Source organism: Brachyhypopomus gauderio, unplaced genomic scaffold, assembly GCF_052324685.1.
Source record: "Brachyhypopomus gauderio isolate BG-103 unplaced genomic scaffold, BGAUD_0.2 sc44, whole genome shotgun sequence".
Classification (NCBI taxonomy): Eukaryota; Metazoa; Chordata; class Actinopteri; order Gymnotiformes; family Hypopomidae; genus Brachyhypopomus; species Brachyhypopomus gauderio.
Genome location: NW_027506870.1, coordinates 2,727,818 through 2,755,671, shown reverse-complemented (window position 1 = coordinate 2,755,671; position 27,854 = coordinate 2,727,818). Strand labels below are relative to the sequence as shown.

Here is a 27,854-nt window from a genome sequence, read left to right as displayed (position 1 = left end):
GTGTGGCCTGTTTTCTGTATTGTCCAGTCTTTGCCACTCCTTTACCTTCTTCCCCTTAACACATATAAATGCACTCATTAGTATACCACCAGGTTTATAAAATGGTTTGTACAATAAGTAATAAAAACACAAAGAATAGGATAAGGAATAGAGTAAAAGGGTGCATAAAAAATCACATTCAGTTTTAAAACCAGGTAAAGGGATTTTAAAAGCCGAGCGGTAAAAACTGTCAAAGGTATACAGGCATGTCAGCTGTAAAATCACGGCGATAAGACCATTAACAACAGGGCTAAAATGGGAATAAAAACCAATGTTATAAAAAGGTTCTAAAGAGACATCACGATTTATAAACCCCCCTATTGTCAAACATAGGTACACAAAAACCTTTAAAACTATCACATGAGCATTCATAAACACATAAACATTTAAACATTTAAACCCCCCCCCAATGTATTGCAATAAGGGCCCGGGGTATCTGAGTGAGGCCCAGGAAGGGGAGGTGGCGGTGGCAGGGGTGGAGATGAGGGGGGCGGTATGGGGGGCGTTAACCCTCCTCCCACCCTCCGACAGGCCCCTCTCCCCTGTGGCACCAGCGGAGCTCCTTCCCTTTGCCCGCTGTCCCCTCTCAGGCACAAACATCCCCTCAGGGAACGTCGGCGGGAGCCCGGGTCGATGGTGGCAGGGACCCCCCTGCGTGTGGCCTCGGCCCCCTCCTCCGAATATCATCGCCCGGTGCCACCTGCAGCGTTTTTTCCAGTTACCAGCTTTATGAGAGCGTGGAGGGGCACCGTCACGTGCTTCCCCACCAGCAGGTTGCGGGAGGTCCATAAAGCGGCCTTCACGCTGTTGAGAGTGAGCCAGAGCAGTTCAAAATCCTTTGCTGGTAACTGGTGTAGGCCCTGGCCCACCCCGAGTACCGCTTGCCGGTACTCTAGCGGATGGACCTCCCCTGCTGGCAGGCTCGGGCATTTCAGGGGGCCGATCGCGGCCCACAGGTCCCTGGCCACGCTGCACTCCCAGAACACGTGCCGCACGGTCTCATGCTGGCCGCAGCCTGGCCGTGGGCATACTGCCGTTGCCCCCATGCCCCGGGAGTGCATCACCGCCCTGACTGGAAGGATCTCATGGGCCACCATCCAGGAGAGGTCCTTGTCCTGATTCCGAAGGGCGGGGTGGGCCACGTTCCTCCACACTCGCCGAGCCTCCTCTCTCGTCAAGCCGACCACCCGGCTCACCTCCTCCTGGTCCTGCACCAAAGAAACCAGAGCCTTAGCATCTTCCAATTTTTCCCTCCCACATCCTTCCAAGTTATATTTCATTAAAAATTTCCTAATAAAATCATGTTCATGTGATAACTTAAAAGACACCGGTGTTCTAAGATCTGGGTTTAAGATCTTTAGTCTCTGCAAATACGAGCCCAACCAAAATCTTGACATAATGGCCGTTTTAGTTTTTAAAACAGATGTGGCATACTTCACATGTAGGGCAACAAATTTACTGCCTAAAAACAGGTGGGGGTCTGGGAGCCCCTTCCCTCCATTTTCTGTTCTCTTCTTCACTTCCTCCCTTTTGAGGCGCTCCCACTTGGACCCCCATAAGAAGTAGAACACAGCGCGGTCCATGCCTAAGAGAAAGCTTCTTGGTGGACTGAAAATGGAGCACAACAATAAAACCAACGGTAACACCACAGCCTTCACAATCAGGATTTTCCCTTCTAATGTCAACTTCCGGAGTCCCCAAAACCCCAACTTCTTTTTCACTTTCCCTAATGTCTCTACCCAATTCCCACTTCCTCTCCCCATCTTGTCGAATTTCAGTCCTAAAATTTTCATGTCCGAGTCTTTAAAATTTACCTCCAAGTTTGCCCGTGCCTGTTCATTTCCCCAGGGCCCAAAAAGCTGGGCCTCTGATTTTTTTCTATTTAATTTGGCACCTGCTGCCCTCCCAAACCATTCAGTCAACTCCAAAGTCCTTTGAATAGATAAAAAATCCGTACATAAAACTGTCACATCGTCCATGTAGAGTGAACAGGTCGCAGTCAGTCCCCCAGGTAAAGTCAGGCCACTGATCCATTGATCCCTTCTCAAGATCTGTGCCAGCGGTTCTATACTTGTTACGAACAGAAGCGGGGATAACGGGCAGCCCTGCCGTACTCCTGAGCGAATAGTCAACGCCTTTGAGAGGTGCCCGTTTACAATTATTTTGCTGGTGACATCACTGTACAGCAACCCCACCCATGCTAAAAACCTCCCTGGAAAACCCATCTTTTGCAGTACCTTGAAAAGGTACTGGTGCGAGACCCGATCGAAGGCTTTTTCAAAATCTAAATTTAGAACCAACAACCGCATTTTTCTGTCTCTCGCAAAACAGATGGAGTCACGTATCAGGATCAAGCTGTCCGTGATCCTCCGCCCAGGCACTGCACAGGCTTGATCCGGGTGGATCACGTCCTCTAAAACTAAAGACATACGTTGTGCTAAAACCTTACTAAAAAGTTTACAGTCTAGGTTTAAAAGCGTAATAGGTCTCCAGTTTTTAAGATCTGTCCTTTCCCCCTTTTTGTGTAAAAGAGTCACTGTCCCTGCTCTAAAACTGTCAGGCAATCGGGTCGATTCTTCAAACTCCATAAAAACACTTAATAAATCATTTGCTAAAATGTCCCAAAAGGCATCATAAAATTCTACAGGGAGACCATCCTCCCCTGGTGCCTTTCCCTTTTTGAAGCTTTTCAGGCTCTTTGTGATCTCAGTTACTGTAAAATCTTTAATTAAAACTTCTGGAACCTTTACCTGTTTATCTATAAAATTTAAAACTTCCTCCATTACCTTAGTGCATACTTCTTTTTCCCCATAAAGTTCTTCGTAAAATGTTTCCACCATTCCCATTATGTCTTTATCCTGTCTTGCTTCAACTTCCCCCTCTTTTATACTCGTGAAAGTTTTATTTCTGGATAAAATCTTCTTAAAAAAGTACCTTGTGCACTTTTCCCCTTCTTCTTGATCTCGTTCTCTACTCTGTTGAATGACACTTCTGCTTACCTCCTCTGCCAGTTGCGCCATTTCTTCTTTTACTGCTTTTATATCTTCTTCAAAATCCCATCCTTGATTTAAAAGTTTAAAATAACGCTGCAACCTCTTCTGCAACCCCATCATGCGCCTCTCTCGCTGCCTTTTCTTTTCTATCCCTCTTTTCCTAAAAAAGGTCTTTGTCCGTCCTTTAACCATTTCCCACCATAGTGCACGTGAAGTGTAACTGTCCTGGAGAGTCTGCCAGAGGCCATACTGCTCCCTGTACTCCCTGGCTATAGCCTCATCCTGCAAAAGGGAGCAGTTTAGCCTCCACAGCCCTCTCCCTATTGTCACGCCCGTGGAAAAGGACATAGTGCAAGACAACATAACATGATCAGAAAAAAAGACGGGAGTCAATGTCACATCCCTGGGTGGGCAGTTTCTGGTTAAAATATAGTCAATACGGGAGGCCTTGGTGCCATCGCCACTGCGCCACGTGAAGCCCTCCTCCCCTGGATGTATTTTCCTAAAACAGTCTTCTAGTTTAAAATCCTGCATTAAAGCCCTCAGTCTCCCTGATGATTTATCTAACTTAAAACTGTCCCCCACATTTTTCCTGTCTTTACTAGATAAAACACAATTAAAATCCCCGCCCACTATCAATGGCGCATTTCCTAACATATGGGGTTGCAGATCTTCAAACAGCTCTACCCGCTCGTGTTTGTCATTAAAACCATAAACACACAGAACATTAAAACCCTCCCCTAAAAAAGTCAGGTTTGCCAAAAGGGCCCGCCCATTTCTCACCACCGTGCTTCCATGAACCTGTATCCCAGGGTTCTTGATGAGGATTGCAACCCCATCTGCCCGGTTGTAGTGTGAGCCACTCCAAAGAGAGGGACCAGCAGACCATTTCTGCTCCCAATCTCTGTATGTGTTTAAGAAGGGGATGGCACACTCTTGTAATAAGAAAATATCAACACGTAAGGAGTTTAAAAAGGACAATATGCTCTGTGCTCTCACGGGTGTCTTCACACTTCTCACATTAATAGTAGAGATAGTGATAGACATTGAGCAAAAATAAAAGAGTAAAAACATAATAAAAGCAAGGATATGTCTATGTTTCCTATAAAAGCACATTTTTGTCTAATAAGATCATTTCAAACACCCACTTAAACACATTCTTGAAAGTCACATAATTTCCTGTGATATCTCCTCTTCCTTTATGTGCATTAAAAGGCGGTCTATCTGTGAGAAGGTGCTTTCTGCCCCGAGCCCAGCAGAGGAAAGCTCTTGCTGGGCTCTTGGCGTGGATGCTTTTAATTTAATGTTTAAAAAGGAAACCTCGGTAGGAGAGTCATCAGAGAACATCTGTCGCAGTTCTTCCTCCGATGAGGTGGTCGCTCCGTCCTCGTCGTGGCAGGGGAGACTCCGCCGGTCTCTTTGTGGCCTGTACATTGAAGAGAGATCCTGGACTGCCCTCCCCAGACACATCCCCTCCCTCAGACACTGTGGCCATTGAGGACATGCCTTCCTCAACCTGTGCCTGTACTTCTCCTCCCTCTCCTTGTCCTCCTTCTCCTCCTCTTTCCTCAACTCCCTCAACTCCCTGTCTCCCTTCCCCCTCCTTTCCCTGCCCCACTCCACTTTCTTCCCTGTGTTCTTCTCCACTCCCTTGCTGTTCCACATTCCTTGGTCCTGCCCCTTCTTCTCCCTCCCCCTGGGGTATGTCCCCACCCACCTCCCCCTGGTTTCCCGCCGAAGTCCCTGGCTCCGCCCCTTCTTCCTGGCCCTGCTCCCGACCATGCTGCATGTCGGCCATTTTACGTCTGGCTGTTTGGACGACCATGTCGGCTGCTTTTAGTTTGTTGGCAAAACTCTTGGGGCAATCTCTGAATAGGTGATCCGCCTCCCCACAGAGATTGCACCGTCTGCCATTGGGACACTCAGCGAAAGTATGCCCAATTTCTCTACACTTTCCACAAACCACTTTATCACAGGCTTCTGCCAAATGACCCATTTCCCCACATTTTCTACAGGTTTTTGGCATGCCTTGATAATGAATATAACCTCTATTCTCCCCCAGTACAATAACTTGTGGCAAGTGCTTTAAGCCCAAATAGCCAGTAGGGTCCTCATGTTGTCTAATTGGGATTCTCCAAGTACAATTCCATACACCATCTTCATCTAAAACTTTTGTTACAGGTCCAAGTACTGTGCAAAATCTATCCAACCATAAGCAAATGTCCTCTGCGCTTACCATTTCATTAAACATTTTAACAATTACAGTTTTCTTTGCGTGGTCTGTTAGCCTTTCAACAATGAACATATCAAAGCTGGCTGGATTCTCCTCATATCTCTTCCAAAATTTATTCAAATGATATGCTGAATAAAAGCTTACATCGAAACCTTTATTCTGTGGCAAGGTAATAATACAATGCAAATTCTCTGGAGTGAAGCCTAGCTTCTTTTGCAAAAATTTTCTAGAAAAATCTAATCTAGACATGAACAGCAGTTTCCCTTCTCCATCTGTCCTAAAAAGCAACCTGACACTGTGGTGCCTCCTCACCCCGGCTCGAGCAGCCGACATGTTGGAGGCACCAACAGTTTTGAGTTAAAAGGAACAGACCACCAAGTTTTTAAAATTTCTTAAATTTTAAAAAGGAGAAAACCAGTAAAAAACCACTTACCTTAAAACAGCAAAATCTGAAACCACAAAAACCAAACACACACTCTCTCGCAACACACACTTTCTTCACTCAAACAAAATACTCACCAATCTTGAAACAAATAATATCTTCCTGGGATTTAGAAAGGAGTCCCAAGGACCATCCCCCCCTCTCCCAGAAAGCCGATCCCTGTCTCCGCCCCTTGATCTTAGCCAAAAGGCCGAGAAGCGATAACCTGAAATGGGCGCTGGCCTGGGCGCCGGCCTCGCCGGCACAGGCCTCCCCTCCGCGGAGACAGCGCCCTTCCTTCCTTCCTTCCAGCCGTACGTACGCTCACCCTTCCCTTCGTGCCACGCCCACCCCTACGTTTATACACATTCTCATTGTACAGATTGTTGCGGCCCTGCCCGGAGGCAGAGCGCTCCAAAAAATCTATTTGACTCTTTGACGTTCCCCTCCACGGAAATCTTTAGTAAAAGGCGAAAGATTTGTGCGTGAATGAAGAGAAACCCGAGCTATAGCCATGTAGGCTCAGGCGTCCCGCTACGCCAACCTAAAGCCTAGCTCGTTTGTTCGCGGTAACAAGGGAGGAGCCTGCGGGGCTGTGGCTTGTTGGCAACATCAGGCAGGCAGGCAGGCAGGGCTGGCAGGCTATAATGGAGAGAGAGAGAGAGAGAGAGAGAGAGAGAGAGAGAGAGGGGAGGGGAAAAAACAGTAACAATCTCAAAAAAAAAAAAAAAAAAAAAAAAAAAGAACAAAAACGGAGGGAAAACTGCAAACCGCCGAAAGGGGAGTGGCCTCCGCTCGCACTGCATTTGTGACCAGCTGACAAGGCAGTGAGAGAGACAGAGACCACTCACTCCCCTTCATTCTTACTTATTCTGGTTTTTTTTAAAGGAGTGAGCGCTTTTGGCTGCTTTGTTTTATTTATTCACACAGACAGACAGACAGACAGAGACAGACAGACAGACAAATCAACCAACAAATGTAAAAATAAAGTTTTATAATATATATATATATATATATATATATATATATATATATATATATATATATATATATATATATATACACACACACACACACACACACACACACACACACACACACATATTACAAATTCATTAAAATAAACAGGCTGATCATACCATACAACCAGCAACAAACTCTTTCTTTTCCACACGTTTAGGAAGGTGCACCGTTCCTGGAGGTACTGCAATACCAGGTCGATGCGTGGGGCGAACGGGGCAAGCCCCTGTTTCGCCTCCCTGTTCTAAAAATCCATTTAATATGAAGTCCTCATATAGAGGACGTATCAGATATTAAACTGATAGGAACAGATTTTTTTTTTTTTTTTTTTTTTTTTTTTCCTATTTATTACGCCATCAACAATAAAACACAACACAACAAATCAATAATCACACATCAGTAATAAGAGTCCGTAATAAATTGTCTCCCCTCGTAAAATCATGAAAGTTCATGTAAGTCCGCGAGGGGAGAATGAGACATATAGTCTCTAAAATGCTCAAAGAGGTCAAAGATGAACAATTCATTAAAACCTAAGAACATATTTAAAACCGTGCATCCGCATACAAACCACCACCATGGATAGCAACACAATCCAATAACAGGTGGCAAACATCGCTCTCGGTACAAATACGGCTGTGCCTAGGCCCCAAATAAATAAACCACTAAAAGGGCTAAAATCTCCTTCCACATGCAGACAAATAAAATACAAAAATGGCGGTCTTTCCAGACCACCAGGGGGAGCAGAGTCAGTCAATCCCATCAGCTAACAACTCCGTGGGCCTACAGCTCGAAGAGGCCCTTCCACCTCTCTTTCGCCGCGTGATAGCCCCAACGGATGACATCATGCTCCCTCCTAAAACGCAAATCAGCACAAATCCGCTTCCACAACCCCACAGGCCCCAGGCTTGTCCCCTTTTGGATGAGGGTGGTCCGAGCATTCCAAAGTTCACGCTTCGTAATGCTGACCACCAACCACATCCGAGACAAGAAGGGAGTCCCGGACCCGTGGGACCATCCCCGCAGGACTTTTTCCAAAGTCAGCACAAACTGCGGGTCCAGTGTATTCAAAAGGCCGGCCACTCTCTTCCAGGTCACCCGTGCATACCCGCACTCCCAAAAAATGTGCCGGAGAGTTTCGTCATCCGCACAGTTGGGGCGCGGGCAACGCGGGTGCCTAGTGAGCCCGTGCCTATATAACACCTCCCTGACTGGCAATCTGCCATGTACGCAGCGCCAGTTCAGATCCTGCAGCCGGTTATCCAAACCCTTTGGCTGTACCCTGGACCAGGTGTCCTCCTCCAGACCCACAACAGCGCGAGTTCCTCTCCCATCAAGCACGGCTTTATACAAAGCCCTATGCTTGGAGAAGTCCTCAGACCGCAGACCAACCGGGAGCTTCTTGCTCCATCTAACAAGATGCTCATAATAATCCGGTCTGGTCTCGGCCTTGGGGCCGGCATTGGACCACGAATGCACCAAACATCGCATTGGCCAGGACAACCATAACCGTACAAAGTGCTGGTGCGAGTGCTCTACAGGAGCAGCCAGACGCGCACAGAGCTGTGCAAAGAACAGGCAATCAAGCTTGAGAGGGATGTCAGGCACATCCCACCCTCCCTTATCCTTACCCAGGTACATAACTTCCCTCCTCACATACTCATACTTGCCCCCCCAGACGAGATTAAAAACGTCCTTTGTCAAGCTCCTCCTCATACGAGGAGGCATGGGGTACACATGAGCTAAGTAGAGTAGAGAGGGAAGGACATCCACTTTTAATGCCAACACCTTACCTAGGAAGGAAAGAGACCTGGCCTTCCACAGCCCCATCTTACGCCTGGCCAGGGCCAACCTTTCTTCCCAGTTAACCCGGGCAGCCCCTTCAGACATGAAGTGGACCCCCAATACCTTCAGGGGGCCATCACTGAGCGCAATACCGCCCACGACGTCCCTCCTGACACTCCAGCTGCCGAAGTACTTGACCACCGACTTGCCGAGGTTCAATGCCGCACCGGAAGCATTCCCGAACGCCTGTACCGTGTCTAAGGCGTGCCTGAGCGACTGGTCCGAGCATACAAACAGCGTTGTGTCATCTGCATACTGGGCCAGCTTAACTACCTCACCACTGCTCCCGGGGAGGGGGAGACCATCTATTCCCGGGTGGGCCCTGATGGCTGCCGCAAGTGGCTCTATATAGAGCGCGTAGAGTAGGGGCGAAAGAGGACACCCCTGCCTCACTCCACTCACCTGTGGAACCAAATCACTGAGGTGGCCATTGATGGACACCCGACTACCCACCCCAGTGTACAATGTTTTAAACCATCTCAAAAAGTTGGGCCCAAACCCTAGTTTCGTCAACACCCTCTCTAGGAAACAGTGGTCCACTCGGTCAAACGCCTTCTCTTGGTCTAAGCTCACCAGTGCCAGGGGGATATTTCTATCCCCAACCCAGGAGATGGCGTCCCTGATTAGGTGAAGGTTCCAGGTTGCCGACCTCCCAGGTACCCCACAGGTCTGGTCACTGTGAACCAAGAGTGACATGGTCTTTTTCAGGCGCTCTGTTAGGGCCTTGGCGAAGATTTTTAAATCGACGCACAACATGGTCAGGGGTCTCCAGTTGGCGAGATCCGTAGGATCGCCCTTCTTATACAATAATGACAGAGCCCCTTCCCGCATACTTTGTGGTAATAGGCCCTGCCGGTGCACTTCCTCGGCTACCTCCACCAGCTCCGGGCCAAGGACATCCCAAAAGGTAGAATAAAATTCTACCGGAAGTCCATCCAAGCCCGGAACCTTACGCCGGTTCATCTTGCCAAGTACTTCGGTTAATTCAGCCAAGCTAAAGGGGGCCTCTAAGCTGTCCCGGGATGCGCTCGGAAGGCACTCTTTCAAGTGGCCCAAAAACTGCTCCCCAACAACCAGATCCGTGTCTCTTTTGCTAAATAAATTAAAATAATAATCAAAGGCAACCTCAGTCATCCGGGCCGGGTCCGTACAGACCTGGCCTTCCGAGTCTTTGAGGGATGTGAAACATCTCTCCTCCTTGGCCTGTCGGACCCTTCTAAAAAAGGAGGCGGAGCAAGTCTCATTCTCCTCCTCAAACCCTATCCTGGCATTAAAGAGAAGGGCTGCCGCTGACCGCTCGTGCAGGGACCTGAGCTTAGCTCCAAGGTCCCGCACCCTTACGTGGTCAAGTCTTCCTCCGACATTAAGAATAGCGTATTCGTTTGTAAGCTGCCTCTCCAAATCCTTAAAGCGTGCACTCTTAGCAGCTGTACGCCTACCGCAATAGTGGATGGCTAGGGCACGAGACCTCTCTTTAACGTGCTCCCACCATGCGGTTGGAGAGGCGAAATCCCCCTTGCCACCTCGCCAGGCCGCAAAGTGATCTCTATAGAGAGTTTGAAAATCACTCTCTTCCAGTATCTCCACGTTCAGCTTCCAATAGCCTTTACCCAACCGGGGGGCATCTATGGAAGCTGTGGCCTCTACCGACATGTGGTCAGAGTACCACCGTGGAGTAAGGGAAACTCCCTTGAATACCACAGAGGAAGACGCTAGAACATAATCCAGGCGGCTACTTGCCCCCCTACTGTTCTGCCAGGTATGGCCCGGTTTCCCAGGGTTGCATACCTTAAAACTGTCAGTAAGGCCAGAATCGCCTATCAGCTTCTTAAGGTGCTTCAGGCTGGCGTCAACACACCCCTCCAAACTAATGTTAAAATCACCTGCTATAAACAGCAATCTATTCGTGATGCAATGTGGGACCAATTCCTCAATAAACGGAATACGAGACGAGAGCTCTGCTGGAGCGTAGACGCACAGGATTCTTATGTCACGTCCGCGCCAGGTGGCGTCCACCCCCAAGGCCCTCCCTTGAACCACAGTAAAGGGCCTTACCTTATTGAAGGCGCGGTCTCCCAGCAGGATCCCCACGCCTGTAGAGTGAACACCACCCACGCTCCAGAAGGCTTTCCCTTTAAACCAACCATAAGAAAAAAGAGCCTCATCCCGCTGGTCCCGCAGGTGAACCTCTTGAAGGCAATAAACTGCCGAGGGTGTGGAAGCCAAATCCTGGAGCACAGCTGCCCGTTTGGTCGCGTTCTGGATCCCTCTGACATTAGTTGTTAAAATAGTAAAGTCTGCCATGTTAAAAAGGAGAGTTAAGACCCAAATAAGAAAAAACATCAAAACAGTTAAAATTACTCACCTAAACAGCTGAACAATCCCCCTCCCCCCCAAATCATCAGAATCGGGGGACTGCACTCTCCCCCCATACGTCGGATATAAAAGGGGGGTATGATAACTGTCAGGCTCCTGATACGCCCCTACTATATCAAAAGGGGTCAGTGGCACCCTCACCTCCTCACTCACCACATGAGGGGCCTGGACCTGTAAGGTGGGGGGGGGGGGTGGGATCTGTTCCGGACGCCGCCTCGGGGGCACCTGCCTTCTTCTTCTTGTTCACTGCCTTCTCATACTTTCGGCCCTTTCGTTTCCCCGACCCCTCCACCCCTGGGAGGGGCCTTTTATGCCGGGACTGCAGGACCTGGGGGGAAGGCTCTCCCTGGGTTGTCTCCTGGTCCACCTTGCTCATAATCCGGCCTAGCTCGCCACAGGGTTCCCAGGTTATATCCATAGTCGGTCTCCCTCCAGCTGCCTGACCCGGGCTCTCCTGGCCGGGAGCCTCCCGACGCTGGTCGTCCTGGGCCTTGTCCTCCTCCCGGGGGGTAGGCCCGCCCCCACCCTTCGCCGCTGCAGTCGCGTACGTCGTCCTCCGGTTTGGGCAGGAGCGGGCCACATGCCCCTCCTTTTTGCACTCCCGGCAACGGCGAGGGCCAGTACAAATCCTGGCCCAATGGCCTCCCCCCAGGCAATTCATACACTCCACCTTGGAGCAGTCCTCTATTTTGTGTCCATGCTCCCTGCAGCCCCGGCAGAAGGCAGGCTGCCCCCTGTAAAACAGATAGCCATTATTACCCTGTAAGCTAAAGTAAGCCGGCGGGTGCACCAGCTTCCCCAGACCATCACGCTTAAGGGTGATCATGAACTGGCGGCGTCCGTTCCAGATCCCCAGCTCATCCCGGACCTTTCTATCATCAGGGCGGACCTCTCCATATGCAGCTAAGAACCTGCGGACAGAGTCAGCAGGCACGTAGGGATTAAAAACATGAACAGTGACCATCCGATGGTTAGCATTCCCTTGATCTTCCATCGTGAAATGCTTTCCCATCGAATGGCCCTTCAACTCACCTGCCCGGCCCAGAACTCCTTCATAAATCTCCTCTGTGGAGAAAGTGACCTCAAAGTATCGCACCGCCCCGTTGCGCTGGGCACAGACAAGGTCTACTGCTTTTAGCCCCAAGCAGGTAAAGAGGACCTCCTGGATGAAGGGGACCCGCTCAGGAAAGGAGGCCTCCCCACCCAGGCTCCCCCATCGGAACCGGACCGTATTGCGCCAGCCTCCGCCAGTTCTCAGGCCCGGCTCCTCCGGAGGTCTCCCCCCCCCTGCTGGGGCCTCCTGCCTGCCTTCCTGTGCCTGTGCCATACCCCGGGGGGTCGGAGCCTTGGGCTTGGATTGAGGGCCCGACGGCTCCGCCATTCTCCCGAAAGAGTCTGGACCAGGCGGTGTTCCCTCCTGCTGCTCTGCCCGCTTGTCCCCCTCTGGGTTGTCCGGGATGAGCCTTAAAAAGCTATTACTAAAATAAATTTTAAACTAAATACCTAACCAAAAAACTAAAAAGCTAAAAAAGGTGTCACAGGGATCCCATGCGGTGCTGGCGGACAAGCCACCAAGCACTGCACCTCAGTTCACCCTGCAAACACCTTTCCTAAGATAAGAAGCCCAGGCACAGCACGTCCACAATGGCAAGACCTAAAAACAGAGAGGAAGACCTAGGGTTTCACAGGGAGGGCGGCGGTCATGCCACCAGCCACTCCCACAATTTGTCCCCACTAGGCCGCCTCCTGTTAAAAGACAAAAAAGAACAACACGTTAAAATCACATAAAATACAGCATATATCAACAATAAATGTAATAACTGATAAGAACAGATTTTTTTTATTTGACATGTTTTTATTGAAACTGTGTACACAATAAATACAGCTTTTTAAAATGCATAGATCACCTCACATCCCCTAAAACTGTAAAAGGTAAGACAGGTCAATAAAACATCAGTCAAAACATTATTTCTCTTAAAAACCACAAATACATTTCCCTAAAAGGTTATAATCACTAAAATTTTAAAAGGGTTTTTTTAATGCATTGTATATCCAAATTCAACATTTATTGTCTAAAAACCTACAACAAAGAACTGTTGCCCTCGCCCAGGGGGTGGGGCAGAGACAGGGCCGAGGCAGGGCCGGAGAGGGCGGGTGGGAGGCCCCACCCCTACCGACCCGCCGGCTGGACCCCTCCTGTGCGTCTCCAGCGGAGATCCCTCCCATTGCCCACTGTCCTCTCTCAGGCAAACCATGCCCTCAGGGAACGTCGGCGGGAGCCCGGGCTGGTGGTGGCAGGGACCCCCCTGCGTGTGGCCTCGGCCCCCTCCTCCGAATATCAGCGTCCGGTGCCACCTGCAGCGATGTTACAGTTGCCAGCTTCATGAGGGCGTGGAGGGGCACCGTAACGTGCTTCCCCACCAGCAGGTTGCGGGAGGTCCACAAGGCGGCCGTCACACTGTTTAGGGTGGACCAGAGCGTCACAAAGTCTTTTGCTGGCAACTGATTTAGGCCCTGGCCCACCCCGAGCACCGCTTGTCGGTACTCTAGTGGGTGGACCTCCCCTGCTGGTAGGCTCGGGCATTTCAGGGGGCCGATCGCGGCCCACAGGTCCCTTGCCACGCTGCACTCCCAGAGCAAGTGCCTCACGGTCTCTGGCTGGCCGCAGCCAGGCCGAGGGCACACCGCCGTTGCTCCCATGCCCCGGGAGTGCATCACCGCCCGGACCGGAAGGATCTCATGGGCCACCATCCAGGAGAGGTCTTTGTGCCGGTTCTGCAGGGCCGGATGAGCCACGTTCCTCCACACCCTGCGCGCCTCCTCCCTTGTCAGCCCCGTCACGCCGCTCACCTCTTCCTGGTCCTGGACAAGAGAAACCAAGTTCTTTGCATTTACTAGGTTAATTAACCCACATTTTTCCAAATCGTATTTGACTAAAAATTTCCTAATAAAATCGTATTCGTGCGGCATTTTAAAAGAGATAGGTGTTTTTGAATCTTGTTTAAAAACCCCTAGCTTTCTTAAATAGGACCCCATCCAAAACCGTACCATGGCAGTCGTTCTTGAGCCAGATGAGGCTATTGCGTACTTAAAGTACGTCGCTGTGTATTTGCTACCTAAAAACAGGTGGGGGTCCGGGAGACCTTTCCCCCCATTTTCTGGTCTCTTCTTCACTACGTCTCTTCGCAACCTCTCCCACTTGGACCCCCACAGGAAGTAAAACATCGCTCGGTCCAGGCCTAGTAAAAAGGATCTTGGAGGGTAAAAAACAGAGCATAACAATAAAAGCAATGGGTAAATGACTGCCTTGATTATTAAAATCTTCCCTTCTAGGGTCAGATTGCGCAGTCCCCACAGGCCTAATCTCTGCCGTACTTTCCCTAGTGTCGGCCCCCAATTTCCTTTCCCCCGTCCTGTCTTGTCAAATTTCAAACCTAAAATCTTTATGTCAGTCTCTTTAAAATCAACTTCTAACCCCATCCTCTCTCCCGTCCATGGACCGAAGGCCTGCGCCTCTGACTTGGTTCTGTTCAACTTTGCCCCTGAGGCGCGGCCAAACCAGTCCGTCAGGTCCAGAGTCCGTTGTGCTGATAAGATGTCAGTGCATAAAATGGTCACGTCGTCCATGTACAAACTACATGTTGCCGTCTGTCCCCCAGGTAGTTTTAATCCACTGATCCATATGTCCCTTCTCAAGATTTGTGCAAGTGGCTCTATGCTTGTCACAAACAAGAGCGGGGATAACGGACAACCCTGCCGGACCCCAGAGCGAATATTAATCGCTTTTGACAAATGCCCATTTACTAGAATTTTGCTAGTAATGTCTTTATACAGCAGTCCCACCCATTCTAAAAACCTCCCTGGGAACCCCATCTTTTGCAGTACTTGGAACAAGTACTGGTGCGAGACCCGATCAAAAGCTTTCTCAAAATCTAAATTTAACAGCAATAATCGAATGTTTCTGTCTCTCGCATAACAAATGGAGTCCCGGATCAGTATTAGGTTGTCTGTGATCCTCCTTCCTGGCACTGCACAAACTTGATCTGGGTGGATTACGTTGTCTAAAACCGTAGTCATCCTGTCTGCTAAAAGTTTGCTAAAGATTTTACAGTCCATGTTCAGTAACGTTATGGGTCTCCAATTTTTCAAATCTGTCTTGTCCCCTTTTTTGTGTAAAAGTGTCACTGTCCCTGACCTAAAACTGTCCGGTAGTCTCTGTGTATGTTCAAATTCCTTAAAAACCTCTAAAATGTCCTGTACTAAAATGTCCCAGAAAACTTCATAAAATTCCATTGGCAACCCATCCTCCCCTGGTGACTTCCCCCTTTTAAAATGTTTGAAACTGTGAGTCACCTCTTCCGCTGTAAAATCTTTTACTAAAACGTCTGGGTCTTTCACTTGCCTGTCTAAAAACCCCAGGACTTCCCCTATTGTTTGTTCATCTGTGTCCTTGCTCCCATACAACTCTTCATAAAAATCCCCTACCATATTTAAAATGCCCCTATCCGTTACCTCCTCTCTGTCTCCCTCTTTCAACATAGACATCCCTCCCCCTTTACACATTATTTTCTTAAAAAAATACCTCGTACATTTTTCCCCTTCCTCCATCTCTTGTTCCCGGCACCTGATCATTATCCCCCTGCTTATTGCGTTCGCCAGGGCCTCCATTTCATTTTTAACCTCTTTTATTTCTTCATTAAAGTCAAAACCCCGGTTGCGTAGCTCAAAATACCTCTGCAGCCTCTTTTGTAAACCCTTCATTTTCCTCCTCTGGCGTTTTTTCTTTAAAAACCCTTCCCTTTTAAAATATGTCTTGGTCCTACATTTCACTGATTCCCACCAAAGTGCCCGTGAGTCGTATGAGTCTTGGAGAGTCTGCCAAAGGCTGTACTGCTCCCTGTATCTTGCTACAATACTTTCATCCTCCAATAGGGAGCAGTTCAGCCTCCAGATCCCTCCCCCTGCCGTCACACCAGTGGGGAGAAACAGTGAGCAGGATAGCATGAGGTGATCTGAGAAAAACAAAGGAGTTAATGTAGCATCCTTGGGCGGGCATTCTCTAGTAAAAAGAAAATCAATACGGGAGGCTCGGGTGCCATCACCACTAAACCAGGTGAACCCCTCCTCCTTCGGATGCACTTTTCTAAAACAGTCTTCTAAATTAAAATCAGTCAGTAACCCATGTAAAACCTTAGAAGATTTATCAACTTTAAAATTTTCCCCTACATTCTTTCTATCCTTTTGAGATAAAACACAGTTAAAATCCCCACCCACTATTACCGGGGTTTTTCCCAATAAGTGAGGCTGCAGGTCCTCCCATAGTTCACACCTCTCATTTTTATCGTTAAAACCATACACATTTAAGACCTTTAAGTCACGCCCTAAAACAGTCAAATGAGTCAGTAAGGCCCGCCCATCCCTCACCACGGTGCAGTCCTTCACCTGAATGTTAGGGCTTTTTATTAGAACCGCCACTCCATCCGATCTGTTGTAGTGTGATCCACTCCAGAGAGAGGGACCCGCAGTCCATTTCTGCTCCCACTCTCTGTATGAGTTCATAAAGGGGATTGCACACTCCTGTAATAAAAACACATCTGAAGATGTGTTTTCTAAAAAGGACAATATGTTCTGTGCTCTCACAGATGTCTTCACACTTCTCACATTTAGAGTAGAGATTGTGATAGACATGGAGCAGTAAAGGAGAAGTAAAACCACAAGGGGGGGTTTAAAACAGGGGGTCATTTTGTACACAGTTAAAACACATTGAAATTTGCATTATCTCTTGCAGGTCTTAACACAATAAAATCCATTAAAACTAGTCTACATCGATTCCTAAAACCACTTCCATTTTTCTCCTGCCAGGGTGAAAGAAGTCCAGGACTGGGATATTTTCTGTCTCTGATCGGTCAGGAGTCGACGCTCTCCCTCTTGGCGGTAAGTGTAAAAACGATACCTCGTTCGGTGAACCACCCGGCCAGCAGGGGTCAGACCTCTCTGAAGGAGGGGTATCCTCGTCTGCTGTGGCCCGCTGTTTCTTTTCCTCCATCATCAAAGGGGTCGGTCTTTTCCCCACTTGTGCGCTTGGGAGTGAGGTATCTAGCTCACTCCCCAGCCCTGGCATACTTACCTCAAACCCAGATTGCCATGAAGGTGAACTGTCCTCCTCCTCAATTTCCACTTCTACTTCTCTATTTTGTTCCTCCACCCTTTCCTCTCCCTGACTCTTCTCTGGCTGCTTGGGGAGTGAGCTCCCCCTAGCTTCCAGAGTGGTCACTTCATGAGGTTGGGGAACGTTATTTCCCTCCAAAACCTCTAGCCCCGCCCCTTCTTCTCCTTCTCCTTCACTTCCCTCCGGACCATGCTGTATTTCGGCCATTTTGTTTTCGGCCATCTTGTCTTCAGTTTTATTTTCTCTCTCCGCCTTCTTTAATTTATTTGCAAAGGAAGAGGGACAATTTCTGAAAAGGTGGTCACTCTCCCCACAGAGGTTACATTTTCTGGTATTAGTACACTCAATATATTTGTGCCCTATCTCCCTACATTTCCCACATACTACCTGAGAGCAGGCTTCGGCCAGATGTCCCATATCCCCACACTTGCGGCACGTCTTGGGCATTCCCTGGTAGTGAATGTAGCCCCTATTTTCCCCCAACACTATCATTTGTGGTAAATGCTTCAGGCCCATATAGCCGTTAGCGTCCTCCCACTGCCTTATCGGGACTCTCCAGGTGCAGTTCCAAATACGATCCTCGTCCAAAACTTTCATAGGTGGCCCTGCTACATTGCAAAACCTTCTTAGCCATGCACAGATATCTTCCCCACATACAGTTTCATTAAACATTTTAACAATGACTACCTTTCTTGTGTAATCTGTCAACCTTTCCAACATAAACATCTCAAAGTGCTTTTCCATTTCCTCATACTTTGTCCAAAACCTGTTCAACAATGTCTGTGACCCAAAGCTTACATCGAAACCCTTATTCTGAGGCAGAGCTATAATGCAATTTAACATTTCTGGTCTGAAACCCAAAACCTTTTGTATCAATTTCCTAGAAAAGTCTAAACGCGACATGTACAACAGTTTCCCTTCATTATCTGACTTGAAATAAAAACGCACACTGTGGTGCCTCCTCATGCCTGGCCGAGCGGCCGACATGATGGAGGCACCTACAGATTACTTAACTCTCTAAAAAAGACCACTTGTAAAAACCTCTAAGATCCTAAAACTATAAATCCTAAGATCCTAAAAGCTTTACAAGTACAAAAGACACAATAAATACAAAAAAAACAAGACTTACCTTAATTCACCAATAATCCAAACCGCAACAACCTGCAAATTTAGAAAACTTTCCACAAATTAAATCACAATCATCAACTTTTACCATAGAAAAAATTTTTTAATGCCCTCTGGGTTCCTAGAGCAATCCGTAGGAAGGCTCTCAAACCCCAAAAGGGTCGATCGCTGTCTCCGCCCCTTGATCTTAGCCAAAAGGCCGAGAAGCGATAACCTGAAATGGGCGCTGGCCTGGGCGCCGGCCTCGCCGGCACAGGCCTCCCCTCCGCGGAGACAGCGCCCTTCCTTCCTTCCTTCCAGCCGTACGTACGCTCACCCTTCCCTTCGTGCCACGCCCACCCCTACGTTTATACACATTCTCATTGTACAGATTGTTGCGGCCCTGCCCGGAGGCAGAGCGCTCCAAAAAATCAATTTGACTCTTTGACGTTCCCCTCCACGGAAATCTTTAGTAAAAGGCGAAAGATTTGTGCGTGAATGAAGAGAAACCCGAGCTATAGCCATGTAGGCTCAGGCGTCCCGCTACGCCAACCTAAAGCCTAGCTCGTTTGTTCGCGGTAACAAGGGAGGAGCCTGCGGGGCTGTGGCTTGTTGGCAACATCAGGCAGGCAGGCAGGCAGGGCTGGCAGGCTATAATGGAGAGAGAGAGAGAGAGAGAGAGAGAGAGAGAGAGGGGAAAAAACAGTAACAATCTCAAAAAAAAAAAAAAAAAAAAAAAAAAAGAACAAAAACGGAGGGAAAACTGCAAACCGCCGAAAGGGGAGTGGCCTCCGCTCGCACTGCATTTGTGACCAGCTGACAAGGCAGTGAGAGAGACAGAGACCACTCACTCCCCTTCATTCTTACTTATTCTGGTTTTTTTTAAAGGAGTGAGCGCTTTTGGCTGCTTTGTTTTATTTATTCACACAGACAGACAGACAGAGACAGACAGACAAATCAACCAACAAATGTAAAAATAAAGTTTTATAATATAATATTATATATATATATATATATATATACACACACACACACACACACACACACACACACATATTACAAATTCATTAAAATAAACAGGCTGATCATACCATACAACCAGCAACAAACTCTTTCTTTTCCACACGTTTAGGAAGGTGCACCGTTCCTGGAGGTACTGCAATACCAGGTCGATGCGTGGGGCGAACGGGGCAAGCCCCTGTTTCGCCTCCCTGTTCTAAAAATCCATTTAATATGAAGTCCTCATATAGAGGACGTATCAGATATTAAACTGATAAGAACAGATTTTTTTTTTTTGACAATGTTTATTGAGTCTTTACACCAATAGATACAACGTCACTTTTATGTTAAAAAAGCAGCATACACATTTGATAAAAGGATGGTTAAAAGACACAGTAATCATGCATTTTAAAACCATTTTTACAATCTTTTCTCTTTTAAAAGCCACATCCTTGCATCTGTTAAAATAGTACATAAAAGGTTTTATTTTAGAAGCATTTTAAAAGCCCTTAAAGTCCAAAACAGTTTAATATCATAAAACCTTTTCAATGTCAAATTCGCTACTTTGTGTATTGTCCTTTTCAGATGTATTGCAAACCCTGCTCCCCCCCGTCCAAGACCACAAGGAGAGAGGAAGGCAGAGATGAACCCGGCCGGGAGGCCGAGGTGCGTGCATCCGCAGCTCCTCCCGCCCTCCGTCGAGGTCCCTTCCTGTGCGTCTCCAGAGGAAGTCCTCCCCTGAGCCCGCTGTCTCCTTTCAGGCATCCCTGTCCCCTCAGGAAACGTCGGCGGGAGCCCCGGTCGGTGGTGGCAGGGACCCCCCTGCGTGTGACCTCGGCCCCCTCCTCCAAATGGCGACGCCCGGCGCCACCTGCAGCGTTGTTGTTACCATCTTTTTCATAGCGTGGAGGGGCACCGTGACGCGCTTCCCCACCAGCAGGTTGCGGGAGGTCCACAGTGCGGCCGTCACGCTTGTAAGGGTGAGCCAGAGTGCCTTGAATTCTTTTGATGGTAACTTTTCTACACCCTGGCCCACCCCGTTCACCGCTAACCGGTAACTTTGCGGGTGGACCTCCCCTGCTGGCAGGCTTGGGCATTCCAGGGGGCCGATCGCGGCCCACAGGTCCCTGGCCACGCTGCACTCCCAAAGGACGTGCCGCACGGTCTCAGGCTGGCCGCAGCCTGGCCGTGGGCACACTGCCGTTGCCCCCATGCCCCGGGAGTGCATCACCGCCCGGACCGGGAGGACTTCATGGGCCACCATCCAGGTAAGGTCCTTCTGTTTGTTCCGGAGGGCCGGGTGGGCCGCGTTCGCCCACACTCTCCGAGCCTCCGCCGTCGTCATCCCCACCACTCTGCTCACCTCCTCACGATCCTGAACAAGGGAGACCAGGGTTTTAGCATTTGTCATTTCTTGAACAGTGCATTTTTCCAACTCATACTTTTTTAAAAATTTCTTAATAAAAAGGTATTCGTGTGGCAGTTTAAAAGATACTGGCGTTCTTAAATCTGGTTTTAAAATGCCTATGGTTTGCAGATAGGACCCCATCCAGAACCGAGCCATAATGGCTGTCTTGGTCCTGGATGGGGATGTTGCGTACTCTATATGTGCTGCTGTAAATTTGCTGCCTAAAAACAGGTGGGGGTCTGGGAGCCCCTTCCCTCCATTTTCCGGTCTCTTCTTTACTGTCTCTCTTCTCAGGCGCTCCCACTTGGACCCCCACAGGAAGTAGAAGATCGCCCGATCCAAACCTAAAAGAAAGCTCCTTGGAGGACTAAAAACAGAGCACAGCAATAAAAGCAAAGGTAAAATCACCGCTTTTATCACTAAAATTTTCCCTTCTAAAGTCAATTGTCGTAGTCCCCACAGTCCAAGTCTCTGTCTAACTTTCCCTAAGGTTGTTGTCCAATTTCCGCTCCCTCCTCCTGCCCGGTCAAATTTCACCCCTAAAATCCTGATGTTTGTTTCTTTAAAATTTACCCCTAAAACAGTTGGTACGTTCGTCCATGGTCCAAAGAGCTGTGCCTCAGTCTTGTTTCGGTTCAGTTTGGCTCCAGAGGCCCTCCCAAACCATTCTGTTACCTCTAGGGTCCTCTGGGCCGACACCATGTCTGTGCATAAAACTGTCACGTCGTCCATGTATAATGAACATTTCACCGTCAGTCCCCCTGGCAGAGTCAGTCCATTGATCCATTGGTCCCTTCTCAAGATTTGCGCCAGTGGTTCCATGCATGTGACGAACAAGAGCGGGGATAAGGGACAACCCTGCCGTACTCCTGAGCGAATAGTGATCGCCTTGGAGAGGTGCCCATTTACCAAAATTCTGCTATTGATGTCGTTGTACAACAGGCCCACCCATGCTATAAACCTCCCGGGGAACCCCATCTTTTGCAGTACCTGAAACAGGTACTGGTGTGAGACCCGATCAAAAGCTTTTTCGAAATCTAAATTTAATGCTAATAACCGAATGTTTCTGTCTCTCACATAACAGATGGAGTCACGGATCAGGATCAAGTTGTCCGTGATCCTCCGCCCCGGCACTGCGCAAGCTTGATCTGGGTGAATCACGTCTTCTAAAACCAATGACATTCGTCTTGCTAAAATTCTGCTAAAAAGCTTACAATCGACGTTTAAAAGTGTGATAGGTCTCCAATTGCTGATCTCTGATTTTTCCCCTTTTTTGTGCAGCAGAGTCACTATCCCTGACCTGAAACTGTCAGGTAAAACGTCACAAGTCTGGAAGTCTGTAAAAATACATAAAAGGTCCCCTACTAAAATGTCCCAAAAGGTTTTGTAAAACTCCACGGGGAGCCCATCCTCTCCCGGGGACTTCCCTGTTTTAAAACCTTTTAAAACATTTTGTAGTTCCTCTGTCGTAAAATCTGTAGTTAAAAGTTCATCATCTTTAATTTTATTTTCCAATAAATTGGTCACTTCTTCCATTGTTGTTTTGTGTGTTTTCTTTTCACCATATAAATCTTCATAAAACCTTTCTACCACCCCCATGATCCCATGATTTGTATTCATTATTTTGTCTCCATCTTGTAATTTAGTAACCCCTCCTCCCCGCGCCACTGTTTTCTTGAAAAAATATCTTGTGCATTTTTCCCCCTTCTTCTAGTTCCTGTTCTTTACAAGTCATTATATGTCTTTTGCTTACCTCCTCCATTAAAAGTCTAATTTCTTCTCTTACCTGTTTTATTTCCTCATTAAAATCAAACCCTTGGTTCACCAGATTGAAATACCTCTGTAACCTTCTTTGCAGCCCCATCATGCGCCTTTTCTGTTTTTTCTTTTTAAAAGTTCCCACCCTTTTAAAAAACGTCTTGGTCCTTCCCTTTACCATCTCCCACCACTGTGCACGTGAATCGTACAGGTCTTGGAGGGACTGCCAAAGTCTGTACTGCTCCCTGTATTCGTCTCTCACCCCTTCATCCTGCAGCAGGGAGCAGTTCAGCTTCCACAGCCCTCCCCCTATCGTCACATCTGTGGGGAAAGAAAGGGTGCAAGACAGTAAGGCGTGGTCTGAGAAAAACATGGGGATCAATCTAGCATCTGATGGTGGGCAGTCACGTGTGAAGATGTAGTCAATTCTAGAGGCCCGGGAACCATCACCACTCGACCAGGTGAAGCCCTCCTCCCGTGGATGCATGGTCCTGTAACAGTCCACTAAATTAAAATCAGTTATCAAATTTGCCAATCTTCCCGATGTTTTGTCTAGTTTAAAACTCTCTCCCACATTTCTCCTATCTTTTTTACTTAAAACACAATTAAAATCCCCACCCACTACTATCGGATCCCTCCCCAGCATGTGGGGCTGCAAATCCTCCAGCAAACCATATCTTTCCTCTTTCTCATTAAAACCATACACATTTAAGACTTTAAAATCCCTCCCTAAAAAATGCAACTTAGCTAAAATGGCCCGCCCATCACTCACCACAGTGCAGTCCTTCACCACAAGTCTAGGGTTATTTATTAGGATAGCAACACCATCTGACTTGTTGTAGTGCGACCCACTCCAGAGAGAGGGACCCGCAGCCCAGCGCTGCTCCCAGTCTCTGTATGATCTCAGGAAGGGGATTGCACATTCTTGTAATAAAATGATATCGGCTGTCACTGTTCCTAAAAAAGTCAGAATGCTCTGTGCTCTCAAAGGTGCTCTCACACTCCTCACATTAATGGTGGCGATCGTGAGAGACATGAGCACGTTTAAAAGGAGGTAAAACCACAACATTCTTGGTTGACCTAAAAGCAACTGGAACTAGAAACCTTTCAACACAATAAAATCCATTAAAACTAGTCTAAATCCATTCCTAAAACCATTTCCATTTTCCTCCTGCCAGGGTGAAAGAAGTCTAAAACTGGGATATCTTCTGTCCCTGATCGATCAGGAGTCGACGCTCTTCCTCTTGGTGGTAAGTGTAAAAACGATACCTCGTTCGGTGAACCACCCGGCCAGCAGGGGTCAGACCTCTCTGAAGGAGGGGTATCCTTATCTGCTGTAGCCCGCTGTTTCTTTTCATCCATCATTAAGGGGGACTCTGCCGGTCTCTTCCCCACTTGTGCGCTTGGGAGTGAGGTATCTAACTGTTTTTTCCCCCATTGTTCCACCAAGGGGGATTCTGCAGGCCTCTTGGATGCTTGTGCTCCTGGGAGAGAGTCTTCAGAGCTGCTCTCTAACCCTGGTATACTCACCTCTGACATTGTCTCAATAGAGGACCGCCCTTCTTCACTCCCTGTAGCCCCTCCCACCCCCTTTGCTCCTTGTTCCTCCCCTCCTGTTTCAGCCTCTTCCGGTTGCTCCACCCGTGAGCCCCTCCCTTCTTCCCCCTTGCCTGCCCCGCCCCCCTGATGTGTCTCGTTTCCCGCCAAAACCTCTGGCTCCGCCCCTTCTTCTCCGTCTCCCTTCTCTTGTTCTTCACCATGCTTCTTTTCGGCCATTTTTGTTACCCCTTCCCATGCTGCCTTGAGTTTGTTTGCGAAAGAATATGGACAATCTCTAAAGAGATGGTTTTTTCCCCCGCAAAGGTTACACAACCTACCATTCGGACATTCCTGAAAAGTGTGTCCAATTTCTCTACACTTACTGCACACAATTTGGGTACAAGCTTCGGCATAATGGTCCATTCCCCCACATTTACGGCACACTTTTGGCATGCCTTGATAATGTATGTACCCCCTATTTTCCCCCAACACAATTACCTGTGGCAGATGTTTCAACCCTAGGTACCCAGTCTCGTCCTCCCATTGTTTAATGGGTATTCTCCATGAACAGTTCCAAATATTATCTTCGTCCACGACTTTCACAGGTGGACCTACAACTTGACAAAACCGTCTTAGCCATGCACATATATCTTCTGAACATACTGTCTCATTGAACATCTTCACAATCACAGTTTTTCTGGCATGATCTGTTAATTTTTCAACCTTAAACATATCAAACTTTCCTTGTACTTCCTTAAACCTTTCCCAAAAAGTATTCAAATACACTGCATTCCTAAAACTGACATCAAACCCTTTGTTTTGGGGCAAAGTTATGAGGCAGTTTAAAGCTTCTGGGTGAAATTGTAAGGTTGTCTGGATTAGATTTCTAGAGAAATCTAACCTAGACATGTGAAACAGCTTTCCATTTACATCTTCTTCAAACAGGAACCTCACACTGTGGTGCCTCCTCATGCCTGCTCGTGGAGCAGACATGGTGGGAGGCACCACACCCCTTAAACCTTTCTAAAGGAGACTAAAATACCAGTAAAACAGTTAACCAGGGAATACTAAAACCAATTTAAACCACAATAAAACTCCTAATATAACAATCAAAAAATAATAATAATAATAATACCAACACTTACCTTACTAACCACAATCCTTTTCTTTGTTCCTCACCACATGCAAAATATATCTCCAGAGTCAAACGGCTGAAGCCACAAGGCTACAGTCAAGAAGGCTCCGGAGTCGATCCCAGTCCCGACCTTCTGATCTTAGCCAAAAGGCCGAGAAGCGATAACCTGAAATGGGCGCTGGCCTGGGCGCCGGCCTCGCCGGCACAGGCCTCCCCTCCGCGGAGACAGCGCCCTTCCTTCCTTCCTTCCGGCCGTACGTACGCTCACCCTTCCCTTCGTGCCACGCCCACCCCTACGTTTATACACATTCTCATTGTACAGATTGTTGCGGCCCTGCCCGGAGGCAGAGCGCTCCAAAAAATCAATTTGACTCTTTGACGTTCCCCTCCACGGAAATCTTTAGTAAAAGGCGAAAGATTTGTGCGTGAATGAAGAGAAACCCGAGCTATAGCCATGTAGGCTCAGGCGTCCCGCTACGCCAACCTAAAGCCTAGCTCGTTTGTTCGCGGTAACAAGGGAGGAGCCTGCGGGGCTGTGGCTTGTTGGCAACATCAGGCAGGCAGGCAGGCAGGCAGGGCTGGCAGGCTATAATGGAGAGAGAGAGAGAGAGAGAGAGAGAGAGAGAGAGAGAGAGAGAGAGAGGGGAGGGGAAAAAACAGTAACAATCTCAAAAAAAAAAAAAAAAAAAAAAAAACAAAAACGGAGGGAAAACTGCAAACCGCCGAAAGGGGAGTGGCCTCCGCTCGCACTGCATTTGTGACCAGCTGACAAGGCAGTGAGAGAGACAGAGACCACTCACTCCCCTTCATTCTTACTTATTCTGGTTTTTTTTAAAGGAGTGAGCGCTTTTGGCTGCTTTGTTTTATTTATTCACACAGACAGACAGACAGAGACAGACAAATCAACCAGCAAATGTAAAAATAAAGTTTTATAATATAATATTATATATATATATATATATATATACACACACACACACACACACACACACACACACACACACACACACACACATATTACAAATTCATTAAAATAAACAGGCTGATCATACCATACAACCAGCAACAAACTCTTTCTTTTCCACACGTTTAGGAAGGTGCACCGTTCCTGGAGGTACTGCAATACCAGGTCGATGCGTGGGGCGAACGGGGCAAGCCCCTGTTTCGCCTCCCTGTTCTAAAAATCCATTTAATATGAAGTCCTCATATAGAGGACGTATCAGATATTAAACTGATAAGAACAGATTTTTTTTTTTTTTTTATTGGTTATTGTCACAGGTTACAAGCAAGATTCATTTCACAACTGAATACAATTCATGCATGTCATTGAATTTTACAATAAAGGAACATTTCTTCTGAGTTGTGTTTCTTGTGTGTTGATTGTGTGTTGAAGGGGGTGCGTGACCATTGCGTATAATATATTACAATAAAAGGTATAATAAAAACAATAAAAGAGTCATATATATACAATGGGCATGTTTTCCATTTGCCTACATATGCATTTATCTGCCTTGCTGTACACTCATCCCACGCTCCATGTGGCCTTCCCCATCCTGAGGTTATGTATACACATTTACCCCCCATGCATGCTTTGCAGTAAGCCCAACAGAAAACATAAGATGCAAATGCCATTCCTAAAGGGGGAGGGGACGGGACGCCGGCCCCGCGAGTCTCCGCCCACTCTCCCGTCCCTGGGCCTGCCCCCTGGCCGCCCAGCGGAGATCCTCTTAAACCATGGCTCGCTGCTCCTCCAAGTGGTCTGGGGTGCGTCGGCAAGCAGCGAGGACCGTGGCAGCCCTTGATCTTCCCTAGCTGGTCCCGGCACCCCCCTCCGAATGGCGGCGGGCTGCATACGTTCGCTGTCGGGCTTCCACCAGTGTCTTTTTGCCCCGGAGTGGCAGCTCCAACCGCTTCCCCACCAGCAGGTTCCTTGCGGCCCAGATGGCGTCTTTAATGCTGTTTAAGGTGGGCCAGAGCATCTCAAACACGGCTGGTGTCACGTGTCGGCCCCAGCCCACCCCGTTTACTGCTTTCCAGTAATCCAGCATGGGGTCCGCACCTGCTGGCAGGCTCGGGCACCACAGGGTGCCGGTTATTGACCAGAGATCTCGGGCTGCGCTGCACTCCCAGAGCGCGTGCCTCACGGTCTCGGGCGCGCCACACCCGGGCCGCGGGCAGATGGGGTTCCTGGCCATGCCTCGGGAGTGCATCACGGCCCTCGCCGGGAGGATCTCATGGGCAGCCATCCATGACAGGTCCTTGTGGGCGTTGAGGAGAGCAGGGTGTGCGGCATTGCGCCACACCACCCTGGACTCGGCCTCCCCGAGTCCCTGGACCCGCAGCACCGGCTCCCGTCCCTGTACACAAGATAGGATGGCTTTGTGGTTAGTCAGTACTTGTCTGGCTTCCCCTTCCAGTTTGAAGTTTTGCATGAAGCGTGGGATAAAAGCATAGCACTTTACCAAATTAAAGCTCACAGGTGTTCGCAGGTCTACATTAACCAATTTCAAGCGGCGTAGGTATGTTCCCAGATGGAATTTTACCCATGCTCCAGTTTTGCTCTCGCTTGTTGCATACTTAAAATGTGTGGCTATGAAGCAGCTACCTAAAAACAGATAAAAATCAGGCACCCCTTTCCCACCATTCTCCGGTCTTCGTTTCACCACTTCTCTTCTTAGACGTTCCCATTTGGATCCCCATAAGAAGTAAAACATGGCACGTTCCATTGCTAAGATCACTGCTCTCGGAGGCATAAAAACAGCAGATGTTAGTAAAAACAAGGGTAGAATCACTGCTTTTATGATCAATATTTTCCCTT

The 27,854-nt window shown here is 48.2% G+C and overlaps 5 non-coding genes and 1 pseudogene across 5 annotated transcripts; all 6 read right to left on the bottom strand.

Moving 5' to 3' along the window:
• Positions 1–6,076: 6,076 nt before the first annotated feature.
• Positions 6,077–6,195, bottom strand: LOC143486630 (U5 spliceosomal RNA). The gene has a single exon (XR_013123565.1). It is a non-coding gene; the product is annotated as a U5 spliceosomal RNA (small nuclear RNA).
• Positions 6,196–6,865: 670 nt separating this feature from the next.
• Positions 6,866–7,079, bottom strand: LOC143486618 (U2 spliceosomal RNA; annotated as a pseudogene).
• An 11,517-nt stretch (positions 7,080–18,596) lies between these two features.
• LOC143486161 (U5 spliceosomal RNA) lies at positions 18,597–18,715 on the bottom strand. Its single transcript, XR_013123159.1, has one exon. It is a non-coding gene; the product is annotated as a U5 spliceosomal RNA (small nuclear RNA).
• Positions 18,716–19,328: 613 nt separating this feature from the next.
• Positions 19,329–19,513, bottom strand: LOC143486594 (U2 spliceosomal RNA). Its single transcript, XR_013123551.1, has one exon. It is a non-coding gene; the product is annotated as a U2 spliceosomal RNA (small nuclear RNA).
• A 5,853-nt stretch (positions 19,514–25,366) lies between these two features.
• On the bottom strand, positions 25,367–25,485 carry LOC143486160 (U5 spliceosomal RNA). The gene has a single exon (XR_013123158.1). It is a non-coding gene; the product is annotated as a U5 spliceosomal RNA (small nuclear RNA).
• Positions 25,486–26,128: 643 nt separating this feature from the next.
• LOC143486601 (U2 spliceosomal RNA) lies at positions 26,129–26,326 on the bottom strand. The gene has a single exon (XR_013123557.1). It is a non-coding gene; the product is annotated as a U2 spliceosomal RNA (small nuclear RNA).
• Positions 26,327–27,854: the final 1,528 nt, after the last annotated feature.